The sequence below is a fragment of the Thunnus maccoyii genome, chromosome 11, assembly GCF_910596095.1.
Source record: "Thunnus maccoyii chromosome 11, fThuMac1.1, whole genome shotgun sequence".
Taxonomy (NCBI): domain Eukaryota; kingdom Metazoa; phylum Chordata; class Actinopteri; order Scombriformes; family Scombridae; genus Thunnus; species Thunnus maccoyii.
The window spans coordinates 6993176-7011118 of NC_056543.1; the positions used below are offsets into that span (position 1 = coordinate 6993176).

Consider the following 17943-nt stretch of genomic DNA (forward strand, 5'->3'; position numbering starts at 1 on the left):
TATTGGGAGGGGAGGCAGCGGGGGTGTCCACATGCTGGTAGGGAGAAAGAATGACTGATGTGATTAATGGTACAGTAATGGAAAAGTAAGTTCTTACGGCGCCAAAAATGTTTAATGAATTGGAACTGAACAAGAAAGGGAAAGTGAGGTGGGAGCGCTGAGAGAAAAATTGGGAAAACAAATGGAGGATGAAAGATGGGTTTTCAAAGGGCAAAACAAAATGAAAGGATCATAGTAAAATGGAACAGTGGAAGTAGATAAGAAAGTTGTATCTATGAAAAGATTTCTTAAAGGAATAGTTCAACATTTTAGGAAATTTGCTCATTTGTTTTCTTGGCAAGACTTCACGTCTATATGTAGCTATGGCCAACAGCCAGACAGCTTAGTTTAGGAGGTCATCTAACTCTCAGCAAAAAAAGCAAATAAACGTACTTCCCAAAATTATCCCTTTAAGTACTGATGCAAAGGAAAAACTTCAATATGAAAGTGGCAAGCTATGAAGTACAGCTGTTGTGATGTCCCCCCTCCTCTGACTGCTGCTTGTGTGGTTGGTTTGGTTTGGTAACAGCAAGTTATTCATTATTTCTTATAATTTCTTCTTTTATCTATTTGCTTTGTCACTGTCTTCTGTTTTATCTAGTTTTTTTGTAATTTAAATATACTGTATTTTATTGGTTTTATTCCTTTTTCCATCATTTTATTTCTTGTGTGCATTAAACTCAAATTGTTTTAGTATTTAAATTAGTTCTGTCTTATTATCTGCTTGTCAGTCATCTGTAAAACACATTGAATTGCATTTGTTGTTGTAGTTGGTGCTATACAAATACTTTGATTAATTGATTAAGTGGCTTGATCGGTCTCTTTTCCAGCCAGTTCTGGTTAAAGTTTTGTACACATCACACACTGCACTCTCCCAAGAAGTCTTCTAAATTACAACTAAACTTGACTACGTGCACTCTTGAACGACACCAAGGACCCAAGTGGCAACAATAACGGCTTGAAACTGAAGCCAATGTAGAAGTCCCTCAAAGTGCAATACGACTAATGGTCGGTATGTGCTGGCTCCAAAAAATCCCTGGCTCCAACAGACTCCCATTCAAGCGCCAACTTCTCTCATGAAATACTAAGTCAATAATTTTTGTCAAGGAGCCATTATAGTCTCAATCATTAAATTCAGGCCCTATAATAAGTGTGCTGGTGGTCATTTTGAAACTTATTGCTCTGTTAATAAGATCTGAAAACGAATAGTGGCTTTGATGTCTGCTGTGTGGGTGTTGATTAACAGCTGTGATTGACAGTTAAGTCACCTGCTGCTCTCCCAGACTCAGAGACTCGCACTGAGTCAGACTATTGTTGCAATATTTCGGTAAGTTTCATGTTACTTGATGATGTTAAATGCTGGTTTAGTTAGATAATGTTAGTTCAAGTGTGCAGTGCTCTGTGTTCCCAGTAAGTTAGCATTAGCTTCAGTCCAAAGTAGCGGGACGTGTCTCCAGAGTGTGAAAGGCACACCTGCATTCCTTATTTGGGAGGTCCTGGCTCCAAATGGAAAAGATGATGCCGACGGAAGCAACTCTGGGCTTCAAACCGGTTCCAGTGCAAACCAATGGGTGAGGTCATGCCTTGCTATGTCCATTTTGTGCAGTCTAAGATAGGAGCATATTCTAATCTGGTGGTCTTATATGCTGGTCTCGTGGTTGGAAATGTGACGCTCTCGGTCAGAGAAATCCACCTCTCTTCCTCCGACAGTGGAAACATGTCCACATATATAGACGTCATCTGCTCCGGTTCATAATAACTATGGCTGCTATCTGTCATCTGTCTCAAACTTAACTATAAGTTATTTTTGGGCAACTGACATTATGACCTTGTGTCGTTTCTCTTGGCAGGACATCTCACTCATCCACACACTGCATTCATTATTGACTTGACTATCCTTTTTTAGCTCTTAACTTTAACTTCACAATAAATATATATTTAGCAACTTTATTGATGTAAAAAATCTCTTTTTTGCCAATGAATCTGGGCTAGATTGTGACAAATTGGAGGCTTGTCTGAGCTCAAACCCTTTTGGTTAACTTAAAATTATGTCTTAATGGGAAAACTGGGGGCTCAACCTTTGGTAAATTTAATCCTGTGTTTATTGAGTCAAATTGGCTTGTTGTAGGATTATTTGTTGGCCTACCTTTGTGTCCAAGTAGAGAAGGTTTGCTCATACTCTGTATGTTTTGGTGTCCACATAGCTTTTGTGTCTGTGCACCTTAGTAAAATATCATCTTCCTCACAAACACAAAATTGTGCATACGTACAGTATGTACAGGGAAAGGGCAAGGGTGCTCCGCCTTTTACAGCCAGCACATCCTCTATTCCTCAGACTTTTTCCAAACATCGCCCTGCCCTTGTTGCCCTTGTCCTCCTGTTCCACCACCCATAACATTTCCTGCTCCCCTGCTGTCTTCACCAACTCCCTAAATTCTCCAAATCCATACACTCTGTGTGCTCCTCCACATTCTGCATACATATAACAGTGCCATATCTTAAACCTTTAAACCAGCACTCTCCTACACATTCCATAAATCTTTCATATTTGCATCAGACGATACACCCTACACACAGATGCACACATGCTCGCAGACACAGTGCACACCCATACACCCCTGAGAAATAGTTGTGATAAGTAAAATCCTGCCTTCTCATTTAATGTGTTGACTGGCTGCATCTGTGAAGGTGTCGTGCTTAGATTTTAAATCCATCATTACATCTATCCATAAACGGGTGTGTACAAACATTTTGGTTGAGCAAGGAATGAATAATGAATGGCTAAACTCTCTTAAAAATGATGCTTTTACATACTTAAAAAACCAATCTCTCAACAGAGAACACAGCTAAATAAATGGGAAAGACAAATCAGCTGATTGTAGATCATTTATGAATATGGTGGGACAAGGTTATTGATTCCCACATGATTTAAAGCTTCAAGGACAAGGAAAAATCCCAAGGAAGAATCAAGACTGTTGCAGACTGCATATCATCATTACCCTGAAATTACAGTCATTACAAAGAATATTGAATAATATTGACTCTCTGTCGTGTGGTCTCGTTGAAGGCTAAACAGATGCGAGCAGGGAGCCTGGAAAATTTGGAAAATAGCTCTGCTTACATCAGCAGCACTGGGGAGTGATGTTGGCTAACAAGCTACTCCCATGCACAGTTTGTTTACACAGACGACACCCAGATCAGAGTCTCTTCTTCTCATTACATGAAATATGCAGTGGGGGAAAATGTCATGAGTTGTATTCAATCTGCTGAGTGTGACAAGGCAGCGAAGATCAGCGTGACAGCGAGTAACGATGATGAACTTCACTGTGTGGAGATATTACTGACATTAATGAATTATACAGCAAGTCATTAGATCACATGACATTTGAAAATACTTTTTTTAGCGTGTGATAAAACTATCATTGAGAACAAGTGTTGAACACAAGTAGATACATCAGTTGAGGTAGTTACAAAAAAGTATATTTTCTCTTATAACTTATTACGCCTTGGATCAGGAACAAAGGTAGGGAAAAAGAAATAAATTAATGGATAGATAAAAGAAAAAATAAAGTTAAATAAACTGAAGGAGAAAAGGGTCTTTATATAAATGCAGCTATTTAAACATACTGTATAAAATACTGTACGTACAGTTTTGTCAGTAAAATATGCCAGTTGGAATGGTTTCTACAAATCCTATTTCCAGGCTAGAAATTTGTTTTTGCTTCCTCTCACTGTAGCCCGAGTCAATAATAAAAGCATCATTGAGAGCAAGTGTTCTAACACAAGTGGTTAGGTCAGTTTAGGTAGTTGCAAAAAAAGTATATTTTCTCTGATCATTGACTGTATATAAATATGGTCTCCACTTCCTACCACTATGCAAAAGCGAAGCCAAAATATCTTGCAGTAGTAGTATCTGTGCAGTAGAGTCGGGTGGCGGGATGACGGCCAGCAAGACACTCCCCCTTCAACCGTCCCACCGCCTGACAGAGGTTTGAGAGTGGCTGTCACTGCTGTCAATCATGACATCACACCCCCTTTTTTTTATATCGTCAAATTACAACTTAAAAACAAACCTATCAGAAGAATGAGCACTTGGACAAACATCAGCATGATAAAAACTACCTAAAATGACAGAAACCATCTTTGGGAAAAATTTATTTCTACTTTGATTTTTTTAGTTTGGCTTTTGTTCCATCCGCTAACATGATCCAGATGTTTTGGCTTCACTTATGGGGAGCTGTCATGACGTCCATATTTATATACAGTCAATGTCTCTGATTGATAACTGATTGAGTTTTTTCTTCCCCTCAGTATGGTCCAAGTCTTTAAGAAAAGTTATGTTCATCAGAGCTGAAGCCTAAAACAGTATAATTTTTGTTGCAGTTGGCAGCCATTATTCAAAGAAGGTGCTTTATCTGTAATATAATACATTTTCGGGCGCAGTGCAATACAATATTCAGTAAGTGTGTCCTCAATTCAGGACACATTGGCTATGGAAATGTGATCTCAATGGCCAGACCGTGTCATTGTGATTTCAGGTGCAGCCAGGTGTAAATGTAGTCTGTGCAGTTAAGAAAACATCTGCCAAACATGTTGAAAGTTCATCTAACTTATCCTCTTCCAGTGGCTGTGGCTCAGGAGGTAGAGCGGGTCGTTCACCGATCAGAAGATTGGTGATTCGATTCCCGGCTCCTCCAGTCCACATGTCGAAGTGTCCTTTGGCAAGATACTGAACCCAAAATTGCTCCCGATGGCCGTGCCAGCACCCTGCGTGGTAGCTTGCTGCCATCGGTGTGTGAGTGTGTGTGAATGGGTGAATGCAGTTTGTAGTGTAGAAGTGCTTTCAGTGGTTGAAAGACTAGTGGCCCATGAAAAAGTTCCAAACAACCCCTTCCTCAACAATGGAAAAACAAGTAGAGCCCATACAGCAGCATGGCTTCAGGAGAGTCTTGAGGGACCGACACGACGTACAAGAAAAATGTCACATGACCAACCAGGGTGAGCTACTAGCACTAGAGCTAGCAAGCTTCTCCACTGGCACTGATTACCTTCTTACAGTACGAGTAATGTTAAGCTAGTTAGCAATTCTACCAAAAGATAGTATCCAGATTACTTTGATGTCTTGCCACTTGTCTTGCCTTGCATGTCATAGCGGTCCCTCTAAAGGCCCAAAAGCACTGAAAGCATCTGACGCGTGCGTTTCGAAGTACACCTATTGTTTTTAATGGCCGAACATGCACTAAAAGCGTTATGAGGTGCGTCAAACTATCTTGATGCCCAAACTCCGACCTTGTTTCGATTTTGGAGCGTCAAATGAGGACCCAGCGACCAAAGCTGTTTTTTCTGCAGCCGAAAAAGAGAGAAAGAGCGCGCCAGCCAGCTGAGCACCGGCCAGAGACAACGCGGCGGTGGTCGAGCAAGCAGAGTGAGCGGTAGCGAGAATAAAACCTCTGAATGAGAGAAATAAAACTTTCTATTCTGATTATTTCACGGCAGTCACGTTTTAAAGCATAAATAAATAACCATGAAACAGTCAACGGATGATTTACTGTGGACACAGACGCTCTTAGTTTCGGTTTCATTTTCCTCCTCTGCATTTCTCCTTTTCATTCATTCATTACTTCCAACTAATGCAGCGGTTAATACAAAGAATAAAATGACAAACCTCTGTTGGTTATGTGGTGTTGGCATTTCAAATCTGATGCTTGCAGTGCGTCATAGGAGCATCAACTATCGCTTTTAATGCGTCTAGGCCTTAAAGAACTCCAAAAAACTTCAGAATCAGCTTTATTGCCATTCAAGTCAATGAAATTCCACTGTCTACCTACTTTAAATACTGAGATCCAATCACAGCTGTGGGCAGAACTGAGACAAGAAGAACACTCATTAATACCAGCCAGGTGTAAATGCAAAGGCCTTTAATCAGATATCATTGTCCAGATATGTGTCCAGAGACAGATCACATGTTAACTGTGTAAATGGTTTATAAGATTCTGATGAATTTCCCTCAACACTAGAGAAGGCATCAACATATTGTAGGACAAGCAAATCCTGGCTTAAAGGCTCGAAAATTTGTGATGACACTGATTTATACACACCATACACTCTCTCTCTATTTGAATACTCTTCTCTCTTTACCCTGTTATTTACTCCCAGAGATCACAGAAAACGACAGCAGCCATATATCAAGCTATAAAGACACTAAAGTCACTACACTAAAGCCGAGCTCAGCAGCACAGACTACTGTGCTGTATATCCACCTGCAATTAAAAGACATCCAGACCTTAAAACCAGATAAACTTTTGGCAGTGTGTTGATCCAAAGCCAGCTGTACTCTCATACATCACTCATTTCTCAAAGCTGGTTGATGATACAGATATTACAGGAAATACAGATGGAATAAACTGCTAAAAAAAAAAAATCCAGCCCTAACAGGATGGGGGTTGACTGAGTAGGAATGTGACATTTTTATAAGAAGAAAATCTATCATTTTTATAGTATCATTAATAAAGTGTCTGGAAAGGGCTTTTAAGAGAGAGCATCTAGACATGGATTTCACCCTGAGGTTGTTGAATATAAAGGTTGTGTGGAGGGATTCCAATTCACTCTGTCAAAGACGGGCAGTCCCTGCAGACAGACATTAGTTCATAATATCTATCATAATATCCAACCCTTTGCCAAACTGGTCAGAGAACATTAGATAAATCTCTAGAGGTTACATTTGACCATTTGATTTCAGAATGTCAGCAACAAATTTATTTAAGTCATAAATCACTAGTATTACAGTCAGTTTACAAGCATGCTCCTCATCTTGTCTGCGTGCTTAGTTGTGTGGTCTCATGTTGGACAACAAATGCAGCTCATTATTTTTAACTAGCTCCAACTTCTTTGTCAGTTAGTGCAGACTTAAAGGAAAAGTTCAACGCTTTGGAGAATATTTGATTTCTTTCCAAGTATGAGATGAGAAGATAGATGCAATTTTATTACATTAATTACGGAGCTGTATACGGGTGACAATTAGCTTATTTTAGTATAAAGACTGGCGACAGGCGGAAACAGCTAGCCTGGCTCCTTCTAAGTTTAAAAATACACCTGCCAACACCTCTGAAGCTCACAATGTATCAATGCATCCAACGAAAACAGCTGTTTAAAGCCACAATGGAAAAGTTCAATTTCCTAATAGAATTATCCTGGATATCAAGCATGTTTTAAAAAGTTGTTACACCCGCTCTGCTTCCTAGGTTATGTTTTCTTTGTTTTACGTCATTTATTCATCGTTTCCTGTTTTATTTTGAAATACTTACCTCTCCTCTTGTTTCAGATATTTCACTCTCTGCCCTTGTGTGTTTCCCGCCTGTGCAGTTGTCATTATTCCCTCCCTAGTGTACAGTGTTTATTGTGTGTGTTTCCCTCTCTCACTGCCAGTTCATCTTAGTACCTCTGTGTGTAGTGTTCCAGTTTTGTTCTAGTGTGTTACTCTCCTGGTATTTTTGATCTCTGCTGTGTTTTTCTCCCAGACCTAGCCTTTGCCTTCTCTCTGCTGGATTTCTTTGCCTTATCTCCTGACTGACTACCTGTGTACCAAACTTTGCAAGTAAAGACTGTTTTCTGATCAAGATTCCTGTTTGTCAGTTGTACTATGGAGTCCTCTTGCCTATTGCTACACCAGTAGTTAGTTGTTTTACAAAAACAATCAAAAAAATTATTTTTTGCATGAGATTTTTTTTTACAGAGGGTGATTCCTTATCTCCTCTAGAATTTGACTAAGGCCCGACCTGTCCATTGTTGTCCAGTTTAAGGATTTGAACCAGGCTGAACCAAAACTTATGAGACACTTGTCGAAGACAAATAAAATCTCCCTTCAACACCATTTTGGTCTCAGCAGCCCTTCTCCTTTTAAATGGCTGGTATGGTGGGATGGATTGATTAGGATGGATTAGGGTGATGGTGGGGGCTCTCCTGTGCTGTAAAGTTATTCAATTCTATCTCTTCGGACTTTTTAAGTTATTTGAAATTTTGAAATTTGTGGCTCAAGAGCTAGCAGCGTTGTGGCAATACCAGGCAGTCAAATCAAATATACTAGGAATCTTTAGCATGAGCCCACCCCTGCTGTAACTTCTGCACATGCTGTTTGCATTTCTGTTGGAAAGTAGGACAGTCAGTATCTAAAAAGTCTTTACAGCCTTCCAGCGGATGGAAATTTATGTCAGGAATGGCTCAAATTCAGTTTTTGGAGACAATCTTCCCTCCGTTATCAGTAAGTGGTTGTGTGTGTTTCATACAATTTACAGCCAACTGTTTGCTTAACAAGACTTAGTTCAACTTTTTGATGTTCAATCTTTGGATGAAGTTTTAAAGCCGAGTTAGCGACCTCCAGCTATGTTTGAAAAAAAAAAAAAGTTTCTTAGGAAACTTAGACATGATTTTACCCTTCTGGGCTGTAAGGAAAGACGGATTTAGAGACATCTAAACAACTTTTGGTGAATAAAATGTCACAGATACATTTAAAATAGACTCAGTATTTATACAAATAAGTCAAAAAGGCCATAATACCATATCTTTAAAGTAAAGTAAGAGCCCTTCAGTGTTTAGAATCTGTGTCTGGGAGAGCATTCCTATCACAAGCTGATTTACAGTCCATGTTTGTATTTTTCCATTGATGAGGCAAGGTTCATAGTTGGCTGAGCAAATTGACATAATTTATCTGGCTTTGCAACAGAACACCAAAAGCTAAAACTGTGCTAAGGATTGACATCTTGAAGTCTTGGCAATCCTGAATAAATCCCCACGTTACTATTTTTCTTACCCCCATAGTTAAGCATTTTCTCACAACTACTTGGAAGCTTGTGAGGAAAAGTGATGGATGTTTCATGTTGGCAGTCTGACCTCAAACCAGACAAGCTTTTCCATGTTTGACAGCAATTGAAACTCACTGGGAGAAACACACATGCATGCTTTTGACATTATGTTCTGTCCTTTTGACATTCTCAGTATACTGTATGTACACTGGAGGCTTCAGGTTTCCACATAACACTTGTGTAGGTTGAATATTGGACCAAGATTGGCTCCAAACTATTTGTGATGTCACATATCATGCTTGTAAACCCAACCCTTAAAATCGGATTTTCAGTGCAAGCACAGAGAAACTTTCCACTTTCAATAGATGAATGTGAAAACAGCCTTCCAGTGTCAAACTCTGCACATACATCATTCTGCACAGTGAAGCTCAAACTTTCAACTGTAGAAACAAGAAGAAAACCATATTTTTGACTGGAGAGGGACTTTAACTTCCAGTTGCTATTACTGGCCATAGTAAATATAAGAAAAAAGTTTTGGTCCTGATCTGTTCACGTATATATAGCCTGCTATATATACATTTCTCAAAGTTGGAAACACATGTCCACATGTTTGAGGAGGTCATGTGACCTTACACGACCACATCCACCACAGATGTCACATTAAAATGACGATCTTTGGCACACATTTACGTTCATCCTTAACTAGCTTACAGCTAGCTCAGCAAGCTTACTTTGTGTTGCTGTAGCTATTTCTATGGTGAAAAACTTCAAGAGCTCTGATGCTGATCAGAACGTTTATGCAGGTTATTACTTAATATAATATAACATTAAAATATTATATTAACTTATTACTATTATTTGCATTCTTCCCAAATGATCAGTAAACCAGGTGGTGTTGTTACTTTGTCGTTCTGTTATTTGATTTATCAACACACATTAATCTTTTCATCCAACTGTGTAATATAACATAATTAGCTTGTTACAAAGTAAAAAGCCATGCCACGGAAAACTGGACTGTGCCGTGCAATAGTGTAACTGACCTAATGAGTCCCTACTTTGCACTCTGTGTTTTAGAGCCACATTCAGACAGCTTTTTTTACAATATCATATTGTTATAAATACATAATAAAACACAAATACCAACATATTCTGACTAGTCACCATGACTATTATAACAGCATCATGAGCAACTGATCCTAGTGCTGTGTGGGAGAAATGGTGTAATTATCTAATTATGAAGTTTTTCATGCTGTACGCAATGTTAAAAAACTGGTCAGGTAGATGTCAATGTACACAACGCGACATATCCTAACTTCCAGTGTAGACAGGAAGCTGACAGAAGGAGTCGTAGTACTTCTTTGTTGCTGAACGCAAAAGGTTAATAGAGCTGTAGAGAGGTACAGCGCTGCAGAAGACTCTTGGCCTCCACACACAACTCTTTCACCAACATTGTTAAATCAGGAGGAGGAGGAGGAGGAGGATAAGAGTGAAATGAATAAATTAGCCCTTAACCACATTCTTTGGAAATGTAAACTATGTTTTTGCCAGATATTGCTCTGCTAGCTACGCACGAGCTAACGGTCAAGTGTGTTTTATATGACGGATGGGGTTAGTCACCCCAATCACATTTGATTGGACACATTTACGTAACCGCCCTAGAGTTCATCAATAATATTTTGATGTTTAACAGAACAAGAATATAGAGAGATTTTGATATAAAAAATACTAGATTTTCGTGACACATCACAACATGTAACAAGAGATAAATCAATAATGAACACAGGGACACAATATTTAAACTTTGGGAAATGTATTTTTCATTTCACTGTGTCTTTAAGTCTTTTATTTTCCTTCTTTAAGTATAAATATACCTCAGTCAGCACTGAGTCAGTCATTAACCTGCTTTTTTGCAGTATCCTCTGGCATGGATGGCTACCATTGCTTTAAATAATAAGAGAAAGCAGAGACCTTGGATGGGTTTCAAGTCTCAAAGGACATCACTTTTGTGTTTAAGTGGGGCTTTCTGTCTAGGGTAAGCCATCTATTACTCATGCTATACTGCACAATATATATCCTCCCTCATTTTCTCCTCTCTCTTTCCCCTTTCTCTATAATCACCGAGAGATGTTTTGACTGGCCAAATCCCTAGCATTTCTCCCGAGGTTAGTGCACAGTCAATCATAAGGGCTTGGGCCGATCTTTTAAAAGAACCTCCAGATTATGTTACCTCCACCCAACAGGCAGCTCCATTGATCCCATCGCGCTCTTTGTGGACTCCACCAAGTGAGCACTGTTCATGTAGACTTCACTTACCATGCCCTGCTTCTCTTATGCCACACTCTCTTTTTCAGTGACATATTTAGGTTGGTAATGAAGCTAAGATCAAAGCGCTTTACTTTTAGGGGGTGTGAAATGTTGAGGAGTGAACCACTATTGCATGGGAGTCTTAAAAGAAGGACCTGGCAGCCAAGGTATAACACAGAAAGAAAGGCAAACGGAGGTTTCATTCCTGAAGGCAAGATAGTCGATTGAGGGAAGAAGGTAGGTGCACTAGCTCTTTATTCTATGCTGGAAACATGTAATCATTTGAAAGAGGATAAGGTTGAAGCAAGGACATTACTGGAGCCACACCTTATCAAAACATAGTACCTAATTGAGACACTGGTGCCTAAACAAACTTTCTCCAGATGAAAAGAAAATGGCCTGTAAAAACAATTCCTCAATGTAGTTGACTTTTGCACTGAACGTCTTTAAAGTAGAACTGGATATTTGCCTGTCAGGTTGGTGAACACCCATGGATGTACAGTACAACAACATTACTCTGTATTTCCAACAATGTTATTTATTTGGCTGACATTTTCCCCTGAACTTCAGACAGATCTGCATATTGACACTACTTACACTGATGTTGCTCATTGAAATGTGAAACACAGATATCATTGTGATTATATGGTTACATGCATTTTCTTCTCATGTTCAACCTGGCAAAGCTATCTGATAATTACTTTCTACTGGACAGAGTTTACATGTGGTCTATGCAATTGCAGACCACTCTAGTTTTGGTACTTGTCTCCATGTGGGGGAAATGTGTCAGGAGTATCTAGAATCCCTTCCTTGTTGAAAGGTGTGTGGGAGCCTCACTCCTGGGTGACCAGTTCATCACCGGTGTCATGCCTAACCCAAACACAATATTTACAAGCAGGACTGAGGAAAAAGACCCACACGCCTGAGCGTGACTGATGTAAATATTATTAGGAAAATGTTTGCCACAGGCAAGGAATAGATAAGCAATAAAACCACAATGTATCAGAATGGAAATCGGCATGGAGCCACTTCAACATTGCATGGACGGTAATTTATGACTTTCCTCTCGGCGAGATTTGAATTTGGCATCCGTTACTGGTCTCACAGTCTGCCTCTGAGAAACCCACAGAGTATCCAGCACGCAAGGGTACAAACAATCACTCCCTAATAGTCATGGTAAGATAAACGTGTATTGGCTTTCTATTGAGCCAGGAGATTCTTGGAGATAAGAGAGCAAAAAGACGTTGGAAAAAGGGGTTGAAAAAATATTAATGGAGACTATATTTCTTCTGAATGACAATCATTACATTACATTACAGAATAATTATAACTTTTGAAAGATCATATCCTGCAGGTATGCCGTCATCAACGAAGAGTGTCATTAACTGTTTTATTATGTCTGTTTTAAGTGCTGGCATCCACAATTGTTGAGCCCAACTGTAAAAAGCAACTGTAGTAAATGAAGGAACCTATTTTAACATGTTTGGAAAGACTCCCTGAGTTACAGTGTGTGTCAGATATCAGAGCAAGTCAGCACTATTCTTTCCAGGTGTGATCAAATAACTTGAAATTCACCCTTGCGGCAGAGGTTACAGCAAGTGATTGAAAAAGCTGGACGAACTTTGGATGCATTGCCGTGAAATTTGATACAGATATCCATGGTGCCTTATCCTTTTCATCTAGTGCCACCAACAGGTCAAAAATGTTCACTTTATCTCAACATTGATAATAGATTTGGCGCAAATCTTCATACAGATATGATTTTTCCTTTAGCGCCACCATGCACTTAGAGTGACTGTATGTGAAATGTAAACTGTTGGATGGATTATTTTGTAATTAAGTGTAGACAGTCACAGTCCAATTACCAGTACTGGTTTATCTGTCTCTTAGTTTTATTTTCTTTACAATAAGCATTACAACCTCACCTCACCAGTGAGGCTGTTGACTTTTCATCTTGTTTATTAAGAGGAAAGCGTGGTTAGCAGGTGGAGCTGCGGTGGAACTGAATGATGGGAAATCCAATCAGGTCCTCCCATGACCTTTTAGAGCAGTTTACTTCCAACCAGTTTCCTAATAGGCCAGAGGTCAGCTCAGGTTGGCTTTCTTCTGAGGGAAAATTGTTCTGCAAGGCAGAGTGCCAATGTGTGACCATATAGCTAAACCCTACACTCAAAATATGCTGTCAAGGGTGACGATGCCCTTTTTTTGTCCCATATTTCTTCTGGAAAGTGGAAAACTTCTTGAATTTCCCCATGAACATACTCTGTGTGTACAACACATTCTGTTATTTGGCTTTACTGCAAGGCCTTCATTGATGTCTGTGATCCTTCCACTTTGGCAGCTTTGTCAGCCCTGAATGTGCGGTTTGTGTGTTTTTCTAAATGCCATCTCACTGAGCAAAATGGCACTTTATTATCCAGACAGGGGAACTTTAGCCTCTTTCTGTGCTGACCATGGAATAAAAAAGTCCATTTTCAGTTCAATCACTTCTTATAAAAGTCCCTTTCAGTTTAATCACTTCGCAGCTGGTTGAAGTTTCTGGTTGTGCCAGTTTTTCTTCCTGTAGTTACAAAGACAGGATGTCCTTTCTCATTATGAAACGTGTTAAGTCTAAAGCAGCGGATGAATCTCGGTCTTTCAAAGTAGCGTTAGAAAACAAACAAGGAGGAAAAGTGAGAAAACATTTTTTCAGTGTGGTGAGTCATAGACAGAATGAGAAAGAAATGTGACACAAAACAGAGTAATCCAATCACACATCAAGACTGCAACAAAAGATTTACATACGTTGCCATACTACCATTGAACCATCAAAGTCTGTAGCATAATATCAGTCTGTCTTTCACTGTGTGTGTCTTGTATCAAGCGCACATAATTTTATTTTCCAGCATGGCCAGTAAAGTATTCTGTTCTCTGCCCTTGATCATCCGTATTTTATCTGCTTTGATCATTTTGCCAATGAAGGATGATAGCATGCAATAAAACTGGAAAACATGACAAGACACAGAGTGGGAAAGAGTCATGCTGTTTTGGATTGATGAGCTTTTGTTGAGAGTTTGATATATGAAGTTTCATGTTAAAGTCTTTAAAAGAAGATGAATGTTAGACCTTTACTCTTGTGGTATCTAATACCCTAAAATGTTTCCTAAAAATATTTATATTAATTGAAAACCTGATTAGGTTAGCAGCCTCAGTATTCAGCCTCTCTCTACTCTTCTATTAATCTTTATAGTTTTACCGGCAGTCATAATATTCCAATACTCCCTCTAAGCTTTGACATACGTAGATCTGAAGCTCAAAAAGATAAATTTCCTGATGTTTAATTTGCCTACAGCTTTGAAGTCTCGGGGTTATCACCTATGAATAATCCAAATATGGCCGATTAAACTGTGCTAAGGCCGTAAAGCTATCATAAGAAAGCAGAGAGTTATCTCTGATGGGCTCTGTGAGGAAAGACCAGGAGAGGCCAGCATCTCCACATCCAAAAGAGGGGGGAAAAGACTGAGATGAATGACGCATTGATGAGCTTGAACTCACAACTGGTAATCAGTGTTGTGGAGCCCAGAACAGTGGGCCACAGTAGGAGGTGGATGTCTGTTTTTCTAAGCCTGCTCGGCTCAGACAATGCCACTGCAAACCAATGCTGTCTCACTGTTTGTCACATCATAGCAACCCCAGCTGCTTCTGCCTGGATGGCCACACACTGCCAGAAGTAGCTGCCAGGCTTGGTCAGAGGCTGCAGAAGAGGAAAGATTGAGTGAAGTCATGTATTGTAAAACAGACGTTTTGATCCTGTTCGGCAATGTGAGTAAGTGATGAGTAAGTAATAGAGTCAGTCTCTCCCTTAATATAGACACATTTGAACCACGATGTCACCCCTCAACTTCAGTGACCATTCACCCACATAAGACTGTAAGGCTACACCCCCACCACCACCACCCTGACTGAGATCCCACCATCCTTGTTATTATGATGATGAAGATGATGGATGGCATTGGTGGTGGTGATAATGTTAATAAGAATAATATTGTTGTTGTTGCTATTGTGTTTCAGTCGCCATTACATAGACACATTTGTAATTCTTGCTGATAATCAAACTTTCCCCCAGGATCCTTGCTTTCATCACTACACCCCTTTTTTCCCCTTTTTTCCCATCTTCTCACCAACCCCCCCCCCCCCCACACAAATTCTCTGTAATTGTCTCTTTTCTTGTTGACTCTGTCAAATAAATGTACTGTATGTTTCCTTTCATCTATATTGTTTCTGTATTCTGCATCAATGTAACTTGTCTTTTTGACCTTGTTGTATGTGTATATATGTATTTTTTTGTTGAATATCATTAAATTCAATAAAAAAGTAACAAAGTCTGTCAAAGTCTCACAATGTTACATAGACGCAAAGATCAAAAGTAGGCATTAAAAAGGTCACAACCTTACTTATGGAACTAATGAAGTTACAATTAATTGTTGAGTCATCAATCACAAAATTTAGACTTGACTATGATATAACTGAACAAAATGATAGCTGACATAGGCTTGCTGGGTAATGAGACATTTGTATTAACTCCAGAAATATGTCCTGTATACACATCCAAAGGTTTGTGAACAGAGGAGGCAGATGGTGCAGCTGCTTCCAATTTTTCTATGAATGAGTCTGGGAAAACACAACTGATCAATAGGCTGTAATAGGACAGACACACCCTTACTGTAGACAGTCCATATACTGTGTCAACATCTGCCAAGGGTGTGGTGGCCAGTCTTTACATCCCCTTCTCCCTCTATTCACTTGCTCTATGTCAACTGCATTCATAAGATGTTTAATGATATTTTATTAAAGACATTAAACATGTCATATGGCATTACAGTGAATTTGCAATAATCATTGCCTCTTTGCTTTAAGTTCAAAGTTTACCTTGAGGATTAAATATTTGGAATTTTGTACAGCAGTGCCCATGACAGACCTGCCAACCAGGTCCACCCACACTTCAAGAAATTATGTTTGACTAAGGTATTTCAAGACCTTAATAGGCTTACTGTGTAAACATTAAGTTGAATAACGAGAGCTGAAAACTCATAAGGATAGGGTCACTGCATTCATGCATTTTTCAAATGGCAAATGTCTAATTTTCAAATCAAAATTATGTCTGCTCACTTCCCCATCTCAAACTGCTGCAGCCCTGGGAGACTAAACTACTGTACAGAGCTCAGGTCATGGGACAGCTATGGTAATGGCAAAGAAAGGTCTGGCAGCTAAGAGGATGTTAGAAAGTTGTTAAAAACACATTTGTTAAGTACTTCATAGCCAAAACACAAACTCTCCCTACATGACTTATCTAATTCCCCCTTGGTTCATGACTTATGTGTTGGAAAGTTAACATCTGCAAACACACTGGATTTATGACTGGAGGAAATAGTTTTGAACAATTCGCAATCAGATTTTGGCTTGTGGTGATGGACATGGTTATACTTCATTGAGAGTGTGAATCCAGAATAGCATAATGACACCATTATGACTTCATGCAGTTGATAATAATGGTTGTAGAACTGTTGTACATTGCATGTTTAGATTAAGCAATGTTGCAATGGTTTTTGGTAAATAATGATGGATTATTGCGTGATCAGATTTAGCATTGTAGAAGCAATATTTTTTATTTTAGCGATGAATCAAAGAACTAATAAAATGTAAAATGGTTGCTATTGCTGTTGATCCAACTGAGAATGAGCAGCTTAATCTGGACATAAAAACCACAGGCAGCAGCTCCCAAAGTCCTGGACAGATTTTGCAGACCAAGCCAGAGCTAAATGACAAGTGAATATTGGACTTTAACAGACCATAAGCAGGAGGATACTTGTTTTGCTCTGTTTCTGCTTGATGTATTAAGTAACATTACACATTACGTTATTACATTACATTGTAAGAGTAATAACAAACACTGCAAAACAACATTGCGGAGTCACTCTTAGTGAAGAAACCATTATCAACTGATGCCACAGATCCCCCTCAGCTCTATAGGACATTTTAATATCTTTCAGCTTATTCTTTGGGGTTTCAACTTCTTCTTTTGGTTTAGTCTCAATGCTCCTTAGGGTGTAGTTTCAAGCTGGAGCATACAGCTGTTTTCAGTCAAAAAGCTTTGATAAACCCTCTACCTGTCTAGCACCAAATAGCAGACAGATAACATAAGTGACTAGCTGGGCTGCTAGATGTTCAAGAGGTCAAATGCTAACTGTCTGCCATTTGGTGTTTGACAGTTTATTTGTGGATTAAACAAAGCACGTTTGCTGAAAACAGATGCATGCTGATGCTGAAATGGTGTTTCCAAAGTAACAAGCTAACAAATGTTAAAATGTTATGAAGAGTTTCTGAGTTCATATCACTGCGAGTGACCCCTTTCACAATAACACGGTCATTTAACATAGAAAAAATTGATAAGTGCCCAACTCATCCTGTTGTTAAATAGTCCATTTTATTCTACTGTCATGTGGTTAATCATGATGGTGGAATAAACCACATTATTCGTGTCCACAACATTTAATCTGCAATTTTTATGAGCCTGTTTTGAAGCTATATTAAGGAACAATGTGAGTTCCTTGAAATGGAATTTACTGGGTAAGAAAGCCACAGGGGCCCTCCCACATGCCTGACTATTTGTTCTAGGGCTGTAGAGAGATATGAAGCAGTGATGCTGGAAGAATTGTTGAGCCCACCTATGGACTGACAGTAGGACACCAGCCAGGCCTTGTAAGGGCTGCTTGAGATCTTTTGGCTCTGTTCGGAACATGCACGCATGGTCAGGCGCACATGC

General features: G+C 39.3%; 1 long non-coding RNA gene across 1 annotated transcript; it reads left to right on the forward strand.

Annotated features, from left to right (window-relative positions):
• The first annotated feature begins 10889 nt into the window (after window positions 1-10889).
• Window positions 10890-15427, forward strand: LOC121906530. Its single transcript, XR_006098659.1, has 3 exons — window positions 10890-11120; window positions 11240-11378; window positions 14808-15427. It is a non-coding gene; the product is annotated as an uncharacterized LOC121906530 (long non-coding RNA).
• Window positions 15428-17943: the final 2516 nt, after the last annotated feature.